Source organism: Vicugna pacos, chromosome X, assembly GCF_048564905.1.
Source record: "Vicugna pacos chromosome X, VicPac4, whole genome shotgun sequence".
NCBI lineage: Eukaryota > Metazoa > Chordata > Mammalia > Artiodactyla > Camelidae > Vicugna > Vicugna pacos.
In genome coordinates this window covers 43,500,088-43,520,594 of record NC_133023.1, presented here as the reverse complement: position 1 = coordinate 43,520,594, position 20,507 = coordinate 43,500,088, and the positions used below count along the sequence as shown (strand labels likewise).

At 34.9% G+C, this 20,507-nt stretch overlaps 1 pseudogene; it reads right to left on the bottom strand.

The window, feature by feature from the left end:
- Positions 1-5,096: 5,096 nt before the first annotated feature.
- LOC102529381 (elongation factor 1-alpha 1 pseudogene) lies at positions 5,097-6,476 on the bottom strand (annotated as a pseudogene).
- Positions 6,477-20,507: the final 14,031 nt, after the last annotated feature.

Genomic DNA, 20,507 nt, shown 5'->3' with positions numbered 1-20,507 from the left:
TTGGTGGACTATATGTTTCCAGAAAATTGTCCACCTCCTCTAGGTTATCCATTTTGCTCCCATATAGTTTTTCATAATATTCTTGAATGATATTCTGTATTTCTGTGCTATTTTTTGTAATTTCACCATTTTCCTTTCTTATTTTGCTTATTTGTGCTCTATCTTTTTTCTTCTTTGTGAGTTTGGCCAGAGGTTTTTCAATTTTATTTACTCTTTCAAAAAATCATGTTTTGGTTTGATTGATTTTTTTTCTGTTTTTTTCCTAAGAATGCTTTTCTTGCCTTAAAAATCCTCTGTGCTCTGCCAGTTCATTCCTCCCTCCCCTAAAACCTGCAACCACTGATCTTTCAATGTCTGCCCAGTTTGCCTTTTCTAGCATGTCATTTAGTTGGAATCATATAACACATAGTATTTTTGCATTGGTATTTTTCCCTTAGTAATATGCATTTAAGATTCTACCTCTGTTTTCATGGCTTGATAGCACATTTCCTTTTTTGCTGAATAATACGCCATTGTCTGTAGGTACCAGTTTATTTATCCATTCATCTGCTGAAGCACATCTTGGTTGCTTTCAAAATTTTGGCAGTTACAGATAAAGTTGCTATAAACATGTGTAGCTTTTTGTGTGTGGATGTAAGATTTCAAGATTTCAATTCCTTTGGGTAAATCTCAAGTGGTATGATTTCTGAAACTTATGCTAAGAGCATCTTTAGTTTTGTAAGAAACTTCCAAATTGCCTTCCAAAGTGTCTGCAGCATTTTGGATTTTTTTGTTTTTGTTTTTTCTTATTTTTTGTTTGTTTTTTTCTTATTATGTCATATGAGCTCCTTACGTATTCTGGAGATCAAGCCTTTGTCAGTTGCACCATTTGCAAAAATTTTCTCCCATTCCTTAGGTTGTCGTTTTGTTTTACTTATGGTTTCCTTTGTTGCACAGAAGCTTGTAAGTTTAATTGGGTCCCATTTGTTTATTCTTGTTTTTATTTCTATTGCTTCAGTAGACTGCCCAAGAAGAACATTTTTGAGATGTATGTGAGATAATGTTTTGCCTATATTTTCCTCTAGGAGGTTTGAAATTATTAATGAGAATGACCTAAATACTACCAGAAAAGATTTTCCACAACTAAATATAGAAAGAAAGAAAAAACACAGAGAGATGGGTAAGAGGAGTGGAGATGCAATATACTCAAGACCAATATCTCAATGTACATGACCCACAAGTGGGAGGATAATCACAATTACAGAGAATCTCCACAAGGAATGAAGGATCTGAGCCCCACATCAAGATTCCCAGCCCAAGGGTCCTGCTCTGGGAAGATGAACCCACAGAAACTCTGGCCTTGAAAACCAGTGGGGCTTGTATACTGGAGAGCCAGTGGGAGGTAGAAAACAGAGACTCTGTTCTTAGATGGCACACACAAAATGTCACATGCTCTGAGACCTGCTACAGAGGCAGTAATTTTAAGCAAACCTGAGTCGGATCCACATGCTGATCTCCCATGGAATGCCTCCCAAAAAGGCAGGAGGCAACTGGGACTCCCCCTAGGTACATAGACTATGGTGGCAGCCATTTATAGGAACTCATTCTACCACAAGGAATCTGGTGCTGGAAAGCATCATTTTGGAGTCCTCCTTATGGTCTAAAAGTGCCAGAGGCTTGCCTACACATCAGAAGGCCATCACCACTACCAGTACATGGAAGAAACAGCAAGCAGCCCAAAGACACAGCCTCACCCACCAACAGGTCAGCCCAGCTTAAAATTTTGCCCACAGTAGTCAGCCCCACAAAACAAAGGAGCCCACATGGGGGCACCCCTAGAGTATACAACTCTGGTGGCAATACAGGAATGTGCTGCTCAGCCCCATAAGATGTCTTTTACATAAGGCTACTTCTCCAAGATTGGGAAACATAATCAACCTAACTAATGCATAGAAATAAAAACAGAGCATTAAGCAAAATGTGGCCAACAGAGAAATATGTTCATTACAAAGGAATAAGATAAAACCTTATAATAAGAAATAATTGAAGTGGAGATAAGCAATCTATTGGATAAGGAATTCAAGGTAATGATCATAAAGATGCTCAACGAACTCAGGAGAAGAATGGATGAACACAGTGAGAAGTTAAAAAAGGTTAGAAAATAAAAGAAGCAAAGGTAGCTGAACACAATAATTGAAGGAATGAACATTAGATTAAATGCTACAGAGGAATGGATCAGATAACTGGAAACAGAGATGTGGAAATCACTCAAGCAGAATAGAAAAAGAAAACTGTGTTTTTAAATGACAGTAGTTTGAGACCTTTGGCACAACATCAAGCAGAAAAAAAAGACCACAATTGGAAGTATAAAAGTTACAAAATGCAAACCCTCCTTGGTAGAGGCAAATACACAGCAAAGGTAGTTGATAATCTACTCATAAAGCTTGTAGAAATATTAAAGGACAAAAATAGTAAAAATCATCTGTATCCTCAAAAATAGTTAAGGGATACACAAAACAAAAAGATATAAAATATGATGTCAAAACCATTGTACATGGGAAGGGGAGTAAAAATGTCAGGTTGTTAAAATGTGTTCAAGCATGAGCAATCACAGTATATTTATATAACACAAACCAAAACTCTATAATAGCTACACATCCAAAATAAGAAAGGAATCCATACATAACACTAAAGATATTCATCAAATAATAAGAGAAAAGAGTAAACAAGTCCAAAAAACTGAAAAGTATGGAAGACTCCTAAATTCATTCTATGAGGCCACTATTACTCTAATATCAGAACCAGATAAAGACAGTAGAAAAAGAGAAAATTACAGGCCAAAATCTCCGATGAATATAAATGCAAAACTCCTCAACAAAATATTAGCGACCAAATTCAACAATATATTAAAATGATCAAATGCCATGATCAAGTGGGATTTATTCCAGGGATGCAAGGATGGATCAATATCCACAAATGAATCAATGTGATATGGGACATTAACAAAAGGAAGTATAAAAATCACATGACAATCCAATAGATGCAAAAACAGCATTTGACAAAACCCAACATCAATTCATGCTAAAAACTCTCAACAAAGTGGGTATAGAGGGAACATAGCTCAACATAATAAAGGCCATTTGTGACAAACTCACAGCTAACATCATACTCAACAGTGAAAAGCTGAACAATTTTCTCTAAGGTCAGGAAAGAGACAAGGATGCTCACTTCTGACACTTTCATTTAACATAATGTTGGAAGTCCTAGCCACAGCAGTCAGACAAGATAAAGAAACAAAAGGTATCCAAATTGGAAGGGAACAAGTAAACTTGTCACTATTTGCAGATGACATGATACTATATATAGAAAACCCTAAAAGTCTCTACCAAAAACTTTTAAAACTAATAAATGAATTCAGTAAATTTTCAGGATATAAGATTAATATACAGAAACCTGTTGCTTTTCTATACCTTGATAATGAACTATCAGAAAGAGAAAGCAAGAAAACTATCTTTTTTAAAATCCTATTCAAAAGAATAAAATACTGAGGAATAAATTTAACAAAGGAAGTAAAAGGCCTATACTCTGAAAACTATGAAATATTGATAAAGAAAACTGAAGATAATACAGAGAAATAGAAAGATATCCTATATTCATGGATTGGAAGAATTAGTATTGTTAAAATGGCCATACTACACAAAACAATCTAGAGATTTAATTCAATCCCTATCAAAATACCCATGACATTTTTCACAGAACCAAAAAAATAATCCTAAAATTTATATGAAACCGCAAAAGATCTCAAATTGCCAAAGCAATCTTGAGAAGCAGGAGGTATCACACTCACTTACTTCAGACTATACTCCAAAGGCACAGTAACCAAAACAGCATGGTACTGGCACAAAAACAGACACATACCAGTGTAACAGAACAGAGAGACCGGAAATAAACCTATGCATTGATGGTCAATTAATCTATGACAAAGGAGGAGGAAAAAATACAACAGAGAAAAGACAGTCTCTTCAGTAAGTGTTGCTGGGAAAACTGGACAGATACACATTAAAGAATGAAATTAGAACATTTTCTCTCACCATATACAAAAATAAACTCAAAATGGATTAAAGACCAAAATGTAAGACCTCAAACCATGAAACTTCTAGAAGAAAACAAGGACAGAACACTCTTTGACATAAATCATAGTGATATTTTTTGTATCTGTCTCCTAAGACAAAAGAAGTAAAAACAAAAATGAACAAATGGGACCTAATTAACCTTAAAACCTTTTTCACAACAAAGGAAACCACTGGTTTGATTAAAAGACAACCTACTGAACAGGAGGAAATATTTGCAAATGATATGACCAATAAGGGGTTAATATCCAAAATATATAAACAGCTCATAAATCAGAATATCAAAAACCAAACAACTCAATGAAATATGGGCAGAAGGCCTGTATAGACATCTTTCTTTGCGTCATCTTCAATTTCCTTCATCAGTGTTTTGCAGTTTTCAGAGTATAGGTAACCTCCTTGGTTAAGTTTATTTCTAGGTATTTTGTTGTTTTTGATGCAATGGAAATGTTTATGCCAGTTATAAAATTCTGGGTTTTGAAGCAAAAAAAAAAAAAAAGAATCATCAATGATATATCCTACAGTCTTTAGGACATAACATTTAAAATACTTTACTTTCTATATATCTAATTGGCTAATTATAAATATTGAGAATTCTATCAATTTAATGGAGTGGAAAAAAGGTAACAAAATAAAGCTTTCTTTAGGACAAAATTCATGAATAAATAATTTAGCAGAACAATGAAATAGATCTTTATTTAAGATAGTACAAAAAAAGTAGAAAAGTCATTTTTTCCTCATTAAACTTTGTTTTAATGGGTCTTAAAATTCTATGACAGATTTTTTATCAAGTTGTTTCCATTAAAAAGCACTTATTTTCAAAACTAATAAGTTAAAACTGCCACACACAAAACAAATGGTTCACTAAATATTCTCCTTTCCTTCTGAAGGTTTTACAATGCATTGTTATCATTAATGAGTCTTTTACTATTAAACTTAAATGGCCAATGAAAACAAACAGTTCAGAGACCGTTCTCCCACCACTGATTAAGACTGGGGTGGCAGGTACTGGGAATAATATTCATTTAGCCTTCTAGCTTTCTGGGTAGACTTGGTGACCTTGCCAGCTAGTTCTAGGCACATTCTTGTCCATTGCATTGATAACACCCACAGCAACCATCTGTCTCACGTCACTGACAGCAAAATAGCCCAGAAGAGGATAGTTAGAAAAAGCTTTCAATACATATGGGCTTGCCAGGAACCATGTCAATGATGGCAGCTTCACCAGATTTCAAGAACTTGGGGCTTTCTTCTAGCTTTTTCCCAGAATGCTGATCAATCTTCTCCTTCAGTTCAGCAAACTTGCAAGAAATGTGAGCTGTGTAACAACCCAGCACAGATGCATATTCAGCACTCATCTAGCCTGGATTGTTCAAGGAAATCACCTGAGCTGTGAAGCCAGCTGCTTCCTCTAGTGGATCTTTTTAGCTGTCACCAGCCACAGTGCCACGACACATATTCTTGACAGGCACATCCTTGACATTGAAGCCCCACACTGTCCCCAGGGAAGGCTTCACTCAAAGTTTCATGGTGCATTTCAACAGACATTACTTCAATTGTAACATTGACTGGAGCAAAGGTGATCACCGTGGCAAGTTTGAGAACACCAGTCTCCACTAATCTTGTAGGCTTCCTGGAGTGGCAGACACAGAGGCTTGTCAGTTGGACAAGCTGGTGGCAGGATGCAGTCCAGAACTTCAAGCAACATGGTTCCATTAGCATTGCCATCTTTATGGGTGAATTTCCATTCCTTGAATCAAGGCATGTTAGCACTTGACTCCAGCATGTTGTCACTGTTCCAGCCAGAAACTGGCACAAATGCTACTGTGTCAGGGTTAAGCCAATTTTCTTCATGTAGGTGCTGACTTCCTTAAAATTTTTCTTGTATCTCTTCTGGATATAGCATGGCTTAGTAGAATTCATTTTGTTAATGCCAGCAATTAGTTGTTTCACACCCAGAGTATAAGCCAGAGGGCATGATCGCGGGTCTGCCCATTCTTGGAGATATCTGCTTCAAATTCACCAATGCAGCAGCAACAATCAGGACAACACAGTAAGCCTGATATATGCCTGTAATCATGTTTTTGATAAAGTCTATGTGTCCTGGGGCATCAATGATGGTCACATAATACTTGCTGTTCTCGAATATTAACAGGGAGATATCAATGGTGATACTACTGTCACGTTTAACTTTTAATTTCAGGCATACTTGAAAAAGCCCTTTCCCATCTCAGCAGCCTCCTTCTCAAACTTTTCAATGGTTCTTTTGTCAATCCCATCACATTTATAGATCAAATGGCCAGTGGTGCTAGACTTGCCCGAATCTACACGTCCAATGATCACAATGTTGATATGAGTCTTCTCCTTTCCTAAGTTGGCTTAGATTTAGAGGTGGTTTTCATGATACCTGTGTCCTCCAATAAATCCATTGAAAAAAAGAAGAAAAGTATTATTTAAAACATATTGGCTATAAATTATTTAATAATCATGTTTTGAGAAGAGTTGGTTGCAAAACTCACTTCTCTCTTGCTGCTAAATAGATTGTGGCAATTAGTTTACATCATTCAGACTCAGTTTTCACATCTGTGGTCACATCACAAAATTTTGACAAAAATCAAACAAGAAAATAGATGAACATTCCTTATCATGTGTAAAGTATTCTATGTAATAATATGCTTTATAACTATTCTCAAAGGCAAAATATTTATTGTAAAATGATGAGACTCATTAAAATAGCAGTCTCAGAAGAAAATGAGAAGCTACATTTTTCTCCTCCCTATTAAAAACAGACTGACTTATTCCTCAGAAGGAAAAAAATAACCAATATTTAAATAGAGCCTTAAATTGGCCTTTACAGTATGATAATCTATAACAAGAAATATACAGCTTTCATCTCATTTCTTGTACAAAGTGCCTAATATTTTCTAAGTGATAAGAACAATAAAGTGTCTTTTGATATTCATAAGGAAAACATATACTGCAAAACTACAGTAATCAAAACAGTATGGTACTGGCACAAAAACAGATGCACAGATGAATAGAACAGAATAGAGAGCACAGAAATGAATCCATATGGTCAACTCATCTATGACAAAGGAGGAAAGAGTATACAATGGGAAAAAGACAGCCTCTTCAGTAAATGGTGTTTGGAAAACTATATGCATACAAAATCAAACTGGCCTACTCTCTCACACTACACACAAAAATAAATTCCAAATGGACTAAAGACTTAAATATAAGACCTGAAACCATAAAACTTCTACAAGAAAATATAGGCAGAATGTTCTTTGACATCAGTCTTAATAATTTTTTTTGGATATATTTCCTCAGGCAAGGGAAACAAAAGCAAAAATAAACAAATGAGAATGCATCAAAATGAAAAGCTTTTGTGTACAGCAAAGGAAAATACTAACAGAATGGAAAGGTAGCAACTGAATGGGAGAAGATATTTGAAAATGATGTATCCAATAAGCGGCTAATATCTAAAATATATAAAGAATTCATACAACTCAATATCAAAAAATCCAAACTCAATTAAAAATTGGACAAAGGAATTGAATACACATTTTTTGAAAGAAGACATACAGATGGCCAACAGACACATAAAAGATGTTCAACACCACTAATCATCAGGGAAATGTAAACCAAAACACAATGAAAAACACCTCACACCTGTCAGAATGGCTATCATCAAAAAGACAACAAAAAACAAATGTTGGCTAGGACGTGGAGAAAAGGGAACCTTTATGCAGTGTTGGTTAGGAATGTAAATTGGTGCAATCACTGTTGAAAACAGTATGGAAGTTTCTCAAAAAAACTAAAAATAGAAATACCACTCAATCCAGCAATTCTACTCCTGGGGAATTTTGTAAAGAAAATAAAAACACTAATTAGAAAAAATATATTACCCCTATGTTTACTGAAGTCTTATTTACATTAACTAAGATATGGAATCAACCTAAGTGCCCATGAATAGATAAATAGACATAGAAGTGGTAGTATGTTCATGTATAACTGAAAAATTGTGCTCTACACTGGAATTTGACACAACATTGTAAAATGACTATAACTCAATAAAAATCTTTTTAAAAAAAGAAGTTGTATACATATATGCAATAAAATATTAGCTATAAAAAATAAAGTCTTGCCATTTATGACAACACGGATGGACCAAAAGTGTAGGCTAAATGAAATAAGACAGACAGAGGAAGATGATTTAAGTTATATGTGGACACTAAAACACAAGACAAATAAATATAGCAAAGCAGAAAGTCTCACAGATACAGAGAACAAGTGGTTCCTGGAGGGGAGGGATGGTAGTGGGATGAGTGACATAGGTTAGGGAGATTAAGAGGTACAAACTTTCACTTACAAAATAAAGGAATCATGGGGATGAAACATACAACATGGGGGAAATAGTAATATTGTAATAGCTTTGTATGGTGACATATTGTAACTAGGTTTGTGGTGATCTTTTTATAACACAGAGAAATATCATATCACTATGTTGTACATGTGGAACTAACACAGTGTTGTAGGTCAATAATACTTCAATAAATAAATAAGCATATTCTTTTTTAAAAGAGGGAAGGCCAAATGGATCTATAAGAGCATCAGGTAGGTTGACTGTTCCATGCTGGTGTTCAAGAGAAAGAGACTAGGAGGAGGAGGAGAAGGAGTTTGAAATCGAAAATGTGGATATTCTACCCAGCAAGATTATCATTTAGAATTGGAGAGATAAAGAACTTCCCAGACAAGCAAAAACTAAAAGAATTCAGCAATACTAAACCTATCCTAAAAGAAATATTGAAAGGTCTTCTCTAAATAGAGCAGAAGCAAGAATCTATAGAGAAGAGAATATCACAACTGTAAATGCAATGACAACTACAATGAACAGCAAAAGAACAAACAGGAAGATTTCAAAGAGGATATCAAAATTATAAAATGCGGGGGAAGTGAGTAAAAAATGTAGATTTTTTCCCTTTTCTTAGAATGTGATCCCTACATGATGATCACTCAAAGCAAGTAGATATAGTAACAGGTTAACATACTTGAAAAACAAGGTACCCACAAATAAAAGCATAGAATTGAGACACAAAAACCAAAAAGAACAGAACTCAAGCACAATACAACTGAAAATCATCAATCCACAAAAGGATAAATAAAAATAAAAAGAAAGGAATAGGATTTCCAGTCAAGATGGCAGAGTAGTAGGACCAAGAACTTGCCTCTCCTTGCACCTACAACAAAACCACAACCAACTTTTGAACGGTCATTGAGAAAAAAGACTGGTGCCTAGCAAGAAACATCTGCTTCAACTGGAAGCATTGAAAGAGAACCACAACAGGAAGGTAGGAGGGGTGTGCTCACTATATAGTTGGGCCCCATACACCCCTGGTGGGCAACCCAAAAGCTGAAGAACAACTAAGTCACAGAGGTGCTCCCACAAGAGTGAGAGTTCTGAGCCCCATGTCAGACTCCCCAGACCAGGGTTCCAGCAGTGGGAGGAGGAGACCCCAGGACATCTGGGTTTGAGGGCCAGTGGGGCTTAACTTAAGGAGCTCCACAGGACTGGGAGAGACAGAGACTTAACTCTCTTGGGAAGCACATAGGGATCTCGCATGCACCAGGTCCAGGGGCAGAGACAGTGATTGCATAGGAACCTGGGCCAGAATTACCTGCTGGTTTTGGAAGTTCTCCTGGGGAGTTAGGGGACTGCTACAGATCATCCAGGGGACAGAGAATCCGGTGACAGATATTCTGGGAGTGTTCACCTAAATGAGCTTCCCTGGAAGCTGATTTCTTGATTGCACCAGTAGCACCAAGACCCAGGCCCACCCAACAGCCTGTAGGTTTAAGGACTAGGAACTCTCAGGCCAAACAACACACTGAGTGGAAACACAGCCTCACCCACCAGGAGACATTCTGAACCACAAATGCCTCTAGGTAGGGCTCCATCCACCAGAAGTCCAGCACCAAGCTTCACCCAGCAGTGGGCAGACACTGACCCTTCCTGCCAGGAAATCTACATAAGCCTCTGGCCCAGTCTCATCCACCAGGGGGCAGATACCAGAAATAAGAAAATGATAGTCCCAAGCCTATCGAAGGAATCCAAAAACACAGGCCAGACTCTATACTGGGACCAACTCAACCCTGCCCCTTGGGTGACAAGAGAGGAGTGTACTGCTGGGACACACAGGGCATCTCCCACAGAGGGCCACTTCTCCAAGGTCAAGAATCATAACTAGCCTATCTAAAAACACAAAGAGAAAGACAGACAAAATGAGGTGGCAGAGGAACTTCCTCCAGGACAAGGCACAAGATAAAATCACAGAAGGAAAAATAAGTGATAAGGAGAAAGGCAATTTATCCGAGAAAGAGTTTAGAATGATGATGAAGATATTCAGAGAACTCAAGAGAAGTATAGATGCACAGAGTGAAGTTTATAGCAAAGAGCTGGAAAATATAAAGAATACACAGAGTTGAAGAATAAATTATTGAAATGAATAACACACTAGAAGGAACTAAGAATAGACTAAATGAGGCAGAAGAATAGATTAGTGAGCTAGAAGACAGAAGAGTGGAAATCAATATTGCAGAACAGAAAAAAGAAAAAAGAATGAAAACAAATGAAGATAATTTAGGAGAACTCTGGGACAATAAGAAGCACACTAATATTTGCATTATAGGGGCCCCAGAAAATGAAGAAAGGGAGAAAGATCCTGAGAAATTTTTTGAAGAGATACTAACTGAAAACTTCCCTAACTGGGGAAAGGAAACAATCACCCAAATCCAGGAAGCTCAGAGAGTCCCACACAGGATCAACCCAAAGAGGAATACACCAAGGCACATACTAATCAAATTCACAAAAATTAAGGATAAGGAGAGAATATTAAAATCAGCAAGACAAAAGCAACAAATAACATACAAAGGAACTCTCATAAGGCAATCAGCTGATTTTCAGCAGAAACCCTTCAGGTCAGAAGGGAGTGGCATAATATATTTAAAGTGCTGAAAGGGAAAAAGTTACAGCCAAAAATATTCTATCCAGCAAGGCTCTCATTTAGACTTGATGGAGAAATCAAAAGATTCACAGATAAACAAAAATTAAAAGAATTCAGCACCTCCAAACCAGCTTTACAAGAAATATTAAAGGAGCTTCTCTAGTCATCAAAGCATAAGAAAAGAGAACAAAAAGAAGAAAGAGAAAAATATCACCTACAAAAACAAACTCAAAACAATTAACAAAATGGCAGTAAGAACACACCCATCAATAATTACCTGTAAATGGATTAACCACTCCAACCAAAAGACACAGACTGGCTGAAAGAATACAAAAGCATGACCCATATATATGCTGTCTACAAGAGACACACTCAGAGCTAGAGATACATGCAGGTTGAAAGTAAGGGTATGGCAAACGATATTCCATGCAAACAGAAACAAGAAGAAAGCTGGAGTAGCAATAGTTATATCAGAAAAATAGATTTTAAAATAAAGACTGTTACAAGAGACAAAGAAGGGCACTACATAATGCTTAAGGGATCAATCCAAGAAGAGGATATAACAATTGTAAATAGATATGCACCCAACATAGGAGCACCTCAATATATAAGGCAACTTTTAACAGACATAAAAGGAGAAATTGACAATAACACAATAATAGTGAGGGATCTTAACACCCCACATACACCAATAGACAGGTCATTCAGACAGAAAATCAATAAGGAAATACAGGCCCTAAATAACACATTAGAGCAGTGGACCTAATTGATATCTATAGAGCATTCCACCCAAAAACAACAGAATATACATTCTTCTCAGGTGCACATGGAACATTCTCCAGAATCGACCACATGCTGGCCCACAAAGCTAGCCTCAGCAAATTTAAGAAAATTAAAATTGTACCAAGCATCTTTTCAGACCACAATGCTATTAGGTTAGAAATCAACTACAAGAAAAAAAACTGCAAAAACTGCAAACATGTAGAGGCTAAACAATATGCTACTACACAGTTGATCACGGAAGAAATCAAAGAGGAAATCAAAAAACAGTTTGAGACACATGAAAATGAAAACACAACAATCCAAAATCTCTGGGACACAGTAAAGCAGTTCTTAGAGGGAAGTTTATAGAGACACAAGCGTACCTCAGAAAACAAGAAAATCTCAAGTAAACAACCTAACCTTACACCTAAAGCAGCTGGAGAAAGAAGAACAAACAAACTCCAAAGTTAGTAGGAGAAAAGAAATCATTAAGATTAGAGCACAAATAAATGAAATACAGACCAAAAAAATAGAAAAGATCAATGAAACTAAAAGCTGGTTCTTTGAAAAGACAAACAAAATTGATAAGCCTTTACTCAGACTCATGAAGAAAAAAATGTAGAGGGCCCAAATTAACAAAATCAGAAATGAGAAAGGAGAAGTTACAAATGACACCACAGAAATTCAAGCGATCATAAGAGGATACTATGAGCAACTATATGCCAACAAAAATGAAAAGCAGAAGAAATGGACAATTTCTCAGAAAGGTACAATTTGCCAAGACTAAACCAGGAAGAAATAGACAATAGGAATAGACCAATTACCAGTACTGAAATAGAATGAGTAATTTAAAATCTCCCAACAAACAAAAGTCCAGGACCAAATATCTTCACAGGTGAATTCTACCAAACCTTTAGAGAAGAGTCAACACCTATCCTTCTGAAACTATTACAAAAATTGCAGAGAAAGGAACACTTCTAAACTCGTTCTATGAGGCCATAATCACCCTGATACCAAAACCAGACAAGGATATCACAAAAAAAAGAAAATTATAGGCCAATATTACTTATGAATTTAGATGTAAGAATCCTCAACAAAATACTAGGAAATCAACTCCAACAATGCATTAAAAGGATCATACACTGTGACCAAGTTGGATTTACCCCAGAAAAGCAGGGATTTTTCAATATATGCAAATCAATCAACATGATACACTACATTAACAAATTGAAGAATAAAAATCATATGATACTCTCAATAGACGCAAGAAAAGCTTTTGATAAAATTCAACACCCATTTATGATGAAAACTCTCCAGAAAGTGGGCATAGACAGAATATATCTCAATATAATAAAAGCCATATATGACAAATCTACAGCTAACATTATACTTAATGTGGAAAAGCTGAAAGCATTCCCTCTAAGATCAGGAACAAGACAAGGATGCCCACTCTCTCTTTTACTCAACATAGTATTGGAAGTCTTATCCATAGGAATCAGAGAAGGAAGAGAAATAAAAGGAATCCAAATTGGAAATGAAGAAGTAAAACTGTCACTGTCTGCAGATGACATAATACTACATAGAAAACCCTAAAGTAGCGATTAGAAAACTACTATAACTCATAAATGAATATGGTAAATTTGCAGGGTACAAAATTAATATACAGAAATCAGTTGCATTTCTATACACAAATAATGAAATAGCAGAAAGGAAAATTAAGGAAATTTACCATCGTGCCAAAAAGAATAAAATACCTAGGAATAAATCTACCCAAGGAGGCAAAAAACCTGTATGCCAAAAACTATAAGACACTAATGAAGGAAATTGAAGACGACATAAACAAATGGAAAGATATATGGTGTTCATGGATTGAAAGAATCAATATTGCTAAAATGGTCATACTGCCTAAGGCAATTTACAGATTCAATGCAGTCCCTATCAAGTTATCAATGACATTCTTCACAGAGCTAGAACAAAAAATGTTTAAATTTGTATGGAAACACAAAAGACCTTGAATAGCAAAAACAATCTTGAAAAAAAGAATGGAGCTGGGGGAATAATGCTCCCTGACTTCAAACTATACTACAAAGCTACAGTAATAAAAACACTATGGTACTGGCACTAAAACAGACACATAGATCAAAGGAACAGGATAGAAACTCCAGAAATAAACCCACGCATGTATGGTCAATAAATCTATGGCAAAGGAGGCAAGAATATACAATGAAGAAAAGACAGGCTCTTCAATAAGCCATGCTGGTAAAACTGGACAGCCACTTGTAAAAGACTGAAATTAGAACATTCTCTAACACCATGTACAAAAATAAACTCAAACTGGATTAAAGACCTAAATGTAAGACCAGATATTATAAAACTCATAGAGGAAAACATAGGCAGAACACTCTTGGACATAAATCACAGCAATATATTTTTTGAACCAGCTCCTAGAGTACTGGAAATTAAAGCAAAAATAAACAAATGGGATCTAATTAAACTTGAAAGCTTTTGCACAGCTAAGGATACCATCAACAAACTGAAAAGACAACTTACAGAATGGGAGAAAATATTTGCAAATGATGTGATCAACAAAGGACTCATTTCCAAAATATACAAACAGCTTATACACTTTAATATTAAAGAAACAAGCAACCAAATCCAAAAGTGGGCAGAAGACCTAAACAAGCAATTCTCCAATGAAGACATACAAATGGCCAATAGGCACATGAAAAAAATGCTCAGCATTGCCAATTGTCAGAGAAATATATAAAACAAAAACTACACTGAGATATTACCTCACACCAGCGAGAATGGCCATCATTGAAAAGTCTACAAATGACAGATGCTGGAGAGGATGTGGGGAAAGGGGAACCTTCCAACACTGTTGGTGGGAGTGTAGATTGGTGCAGCCACTATGGAGGACAGTATGGAGGTTCCTTAAAAAACTTAGAATAGACTTACCATGTGACCAAGCAATCCCACTCGTGGGCATATATCCAGAGAAAAATAAAATTCAAAAAGTCACTTGCACCCCAATGTTCATAGCAGCACTATTTACGATAGCCAAGACATGAAACAACCAAAATGTCCATCAACATATACAATGTTCCATATACAATGGAACACAACACAGCCATAAAAAAGAATAAAACAATGCCATTTGCAGCAATATGGATGGACCTGAAGATTGTCATTCTAAGTGAAGTGGGCGGGAAAGAGAAAGAAAAATGACATATGACATCATTAATATAAGAAATCTGAAAAATAATAACAATCATAATAAGGACACAAATGAACTAAATATTATTTTTATTTTTTGAATATGTGTAAGCACATTTCACTATCCTTTATGACTGGATTACCATATTCTGTTGATTCCTATTTTGTAGTTGGCTTTATTCCTTTGATAAGTATGTAAGTTTAAAAAACAAAAACAAAAACAAACAAACAAACAAAAACAAAGCATAAATACAGGACAGAAATAGACTCATGGACAGAGAATACAGACTTGTGGTTACCAGGGGGGTAGAGGGTGGGAAGGGATAGACTGGGATTTCAAAATTGTAGAATAGATAAACAAGATTACACAGGGAAATATACACAAAATGTTATGATAAATCACAGAGAAAAAATGTGACAATGAGTGTGTATATGTCCATGAATGACTGAAAAATTGTGCTGAACACTGGAATTTGACACAACATTGTAAAATGATTATAAATCAATAAAAAATGTTTTAAAAAAGTATGTAAGTTTAAAATGCTAAAGATCTAATCTATTCCTAGAAACAATAATTAGTACATATATGCAAACTAAAAAAATGTGCAGTATACTGTATATATGTATTTACATCCAATATAATGTGTCTGCGCAGTCGAACTATAATAATTCTACCCAGTAAAACTGAAAAAGGAGGAAAAACAGAAAGGAACAAAGAAGAAATACAAAATCAACTGGAAAACAGGCTTTATAAAGGCAATAAGTACACATCTATCAATAATTACCTTAAATGTCATTGGAATAAATGCTCCACTCAAAAGACATAGAGTGGAAGATACATTGGTAGCAACATGGATGTTCCTGGAGAACGTCATTCTAAGTGAAGTAAGCCAGAAAGAGAAAGAAAAATACCATATGAGATCACTTATATGAGGAATCTCAAAACAAAACAAAATGAAACATAAATACAAAACAGAAACAGACTCATAGACATAGAATACAAACTTGTGGCTGCCAAGGGGGTAGGAGGGTGGGAAGAGACAGGCTGGGATTTTAAAATGCAGAATAGATAAACAAGATTATACTGTATAGCACAGGGAAATATAAACAAGATCTTGTGGTAGTTCATAGCAAAAAAAATGTGACAATGAATATATATATATGTTCATATATAACTGAAAAATTGTGCTCTACATTAGAATTTGACACAACATTGTAAAATGACTATTACTCAATAAAAAAATGTTAAAAAAAAAGACATAGAGTGGCAGATTGGATAATAAAACAAGAGCCTACAATATGCTGTCTACAAGAGACTCACTTTAGGGAGAAGGACACACATAAATTGAAAGTGAGAGGATGGAAAGATATTTCATTCAAATTAAAATAACAAGAAATCAGGGGTAGCAATACTCATATCAGACAAAATAGACTTTAAAACAAAGGCCATAAAGAAAGATAAAAGAAGACAACACATAATGATGAAATGATCAATACAAGAAGAGGATATTACTCTTGTTAATATATATATACACCCAACATAAAAGCACATAAATATATAAAACAAATACTAACAAACATAAATGAAGAAATTGATAGGATTACAATAATAGCAAGAGACCTTAATATCCCACTTACATCAATGGACAGATCTTCCAGACAGAAAATCAGCAATGCAATAGAGATCCTAAATGATGCAATAGAACAATTAGATTTAATTGATATTTTCAGGATATTACATCCAAAATACACCCAGAATATACATTCTTTTCAAATGGATATGGAACATTCTCTAGGATAGACCACAAACTTGGACACAAAACGAGCCTCAACAAATTTAAGAGGATAGAAATTATTTCAAACATCTTTTCTGACCACAACAGCATGAAACTAGAAATCAACCACAGAAAGAGAATTGAGAAAAAAATGATTGCATGGAGACTAAACAACGTGCCACTAAAAAACCAATGGGTCAAATGTAAAATCAAAGATGAAATTTTAAAATGTTTTGAGACAAATGACAATGAAAACACAAACACACAAAATCTATGGGATGCAGCAAAAGCAGTCCTAAGAGGGACGTTTATAGCAATACAAGCCTTCCTCAAAAAATAAGAAAAATCTAAAAAAAAAAAACAAAACCTAACCTATCACCTAAAAGAATTATAAAAAGAAGAACAAACAAAAGCTACAGTCAGCAGAAGGAAAGAAATAATAAAGATCAGATAGGAAAGTATAGAGATTTTAAAAGCAATAGAAAAAAAATCAATAAAATCAAGAGCTGGTTTTTTGAAAGAGTAAAGAAAATTGACAATCCACTGGCCAGGCTAGCCAAGAAGAAAAGAAAGAAGACACAAATAAACAAAATAAGAAATGAAAGAGGAGAAATAACAATTGATACCACAGGTAAACAAAAAGCCATAAGAGAATACTATGAATAATTATATGGCAACAAATTGGACAGCCTAGAAATAAAGGACAAGTTTCTAGAAACATACAGTCCACCTAATGTGAATCAAGAAAAAATAGATAATTTGAACATACTGATCACTAGAAGTGAAATACAATGTGTAATTTAAAAAATAATCCCTGCAAACAAAAGCCCAGGACCGGATGACTTCACAGGGGAATTCTACCAAACATATAAAGAAGAACTTATACTTATCATTCTCAAACTCATCCAAAATATTGAAGAAGAGGGAACACCCTCAAACACATTCTATGAAGCCACCATAACCCTGATATCAAAACCAGACAAAGTCATTATCAAAAAAGAAATTACACCCCAATATCTTTGATGAATATAATGCAAAAATTCTAAATAAAATATTAGCAACTTGAATCCAACAATACATTAAAAAGATCATAAAGCACAATCAAGGTGGATTGATCCCAGGGTCACAAGGATGGTTCAACATATACAAATCAATAATTCAGATACACTACATCAATAAAAGAAAAGACAAACACTATATAGCTTTTATTCTGTTGAAATATGTTCCCAAAATGAGGAAACTATTTGCATAGACATTTCACCAAACAGATAAGAATATCTAATAAACACATGTAAAAATTATCAACACCATTAGTTATTAAAAAATGCAAGCTAAACCACAGTGAAATATCATTAAACAACTGCAAGATTAGTGTTAATACAAATAGACAGCAAATGATATCTGTTTAAAATGACTTGGACAAAGTGGAACTGTCATACATTGATGGTAGAAATGTACAGTTCAGTCTTTGAAAACAGTTTGGCCATTTCATATAAAGTTAAACATAAATTTACCATATTATGCAGCAATTCAACTCCTAGGTATCTGTGCATGAGAAATAGAAACATGATCACTTAAATTTTGGACATAAATGTTTATAGCAGCATCATTCATAATAAGCACAATGTGGGGGAAAAAATCCAAGTGTATATTATCCACTGAATAGATAAATAAAATGTCATAAATTCTTAAAATGGAAATCTATTCAACAGTTAAAAGGAAAGGACTACTGATGCACAGTCACTTCATGGAGGAACCTCAAAAACATTATGCTGAGAGAATTCAAAGGCAAAAAACTACATATTTTATTATTCCATTTACATAAAAATATTTAGTAACAGCAAATATATAAAGACAGAAAATAGGTTAACAGTTGCTTGTGCTTGAAGGTGGGAATTGAGATTGACTATCAATGGGCATGAAGGATTCTTCGGGGATAATGGGAATGTACAAAAATTAGATTGTGGTAATGATTACACAGTTCTGTAAATTTACTAAGAATCATAGTATTGTACATATTTAAAAATTCTAAGAACTAAAAGGAAAAATAAACAAATTCACAATGATAGTTGAAGAATTCAACACTTCCATCTCAGCAACATACAGAATGAATAGACAGAAAATTACCAAGGATATAGAAGAACTAAGCAGAATCATCAACAATCAAATCCAATTGATATTTTTAGAACATTCTGCCAAACAAAAAGAGAATACACATTAGGTTTCACACTGAATATTCATCAGGATAAGTGATATCCTGAGCCATAAAATAAACCTTAACAAATTTTAAAAAGCTGTCTCTCCTTTCTTTCTCTCTGACTCTAACAGTATGTTCTCAGATAATAACTGAAAGCAGAAAGCAATAATATAGAGACAACAAGAAAATCTGCAAACACTTAGAAATTAAAAATCATACTTCTAAATAATCCATGGGTCAAAGACAAAGTATCAGGATGAATAAGAAAATATTTTGAACTATATGGAAATGAAAATACAACATGTCAAACGTCGTGTGATGCCACAAAAACAGAGCTTTAGAAAAAGAGAAAAATAATGCAAAATGAGCAGAAAGAGTTTAATAAATTAGAGCAAAAATCAATAAAATTCAAAACCAAAAAACAATGCACAAAATCAATAAAAGCAAAACCTGGCTTTCTGAGAAGTTCAATAACATTGATAAATCTGACAAGAATGACAGAGTCAAGACTGAAAAGGTCCAAATTATCATAATCAAAGGTGAAATGGCATATCACCACAGAGCCTAAAGAAATTATGAGACTAATTAGAGACTACTTAAAATAAACCTATGCACATAAATATAACAGATTAAGTAGACCACTTTCTTAAACACTACAAATCACCAAAACTCACCCCAAAAAAAAATAGACAATCTGAACAGTCCTAAAACTTCTGAGAAACAATAGTTTCCAGACCCAAGTGGTTTCACTAAGTCTACCAAACATTTATACTGAAAAAAAAACAAAATGCTAATTAAAGAAATCAAACACTTAAGTAAATGGAGAGACATGTTGTGTTCATGGTCTGGAAGACAATATAAATTACAAGTCAATGCTCTGAAAATTGATCTGTAAATTTAATAGAATATCAATCAAATTTCCAGCAGAATTTTTTTATGGATATTAGTAAACTTATCTAAGATTTACGTGAAGTTCCAGCCAAGGAGGTGATGGCACAACCACAAGTTCACCTTCTCCTCAGGAACACAACAAACCCACAAATGACAGCTGAACAACCACCAATTAAAAAACTGGAACTACCAAAAAGATTGTCTTCAACTGGAGACATAATGAGGGGACCACAGTGGGATGGTAGGAGAGGCATACTCCTACCCCCAGGTGGGTGACCCACAAGCTGGAGAATAATCACAATACAGAGGTTTACCCACAGGAGTAAGAGTTCTAACCCCCACATCAGGCTTCCCAGCCTGGGGGTCCAACATTTGGAGGAAGAGCTCTCAGAGCATTTAGCTTTGAAGCCATTAGGGCTTAATTGCAGGAACTCCACATGACTCAGGAAAGGAGAGACTTTACTCTTCCTGCAGTAGAAGAATACACACAGAAAATCACATGCACTTGGACCAGGAGCAGAAGTAATGATTTCATAAGAGCCTGGGCCAGACC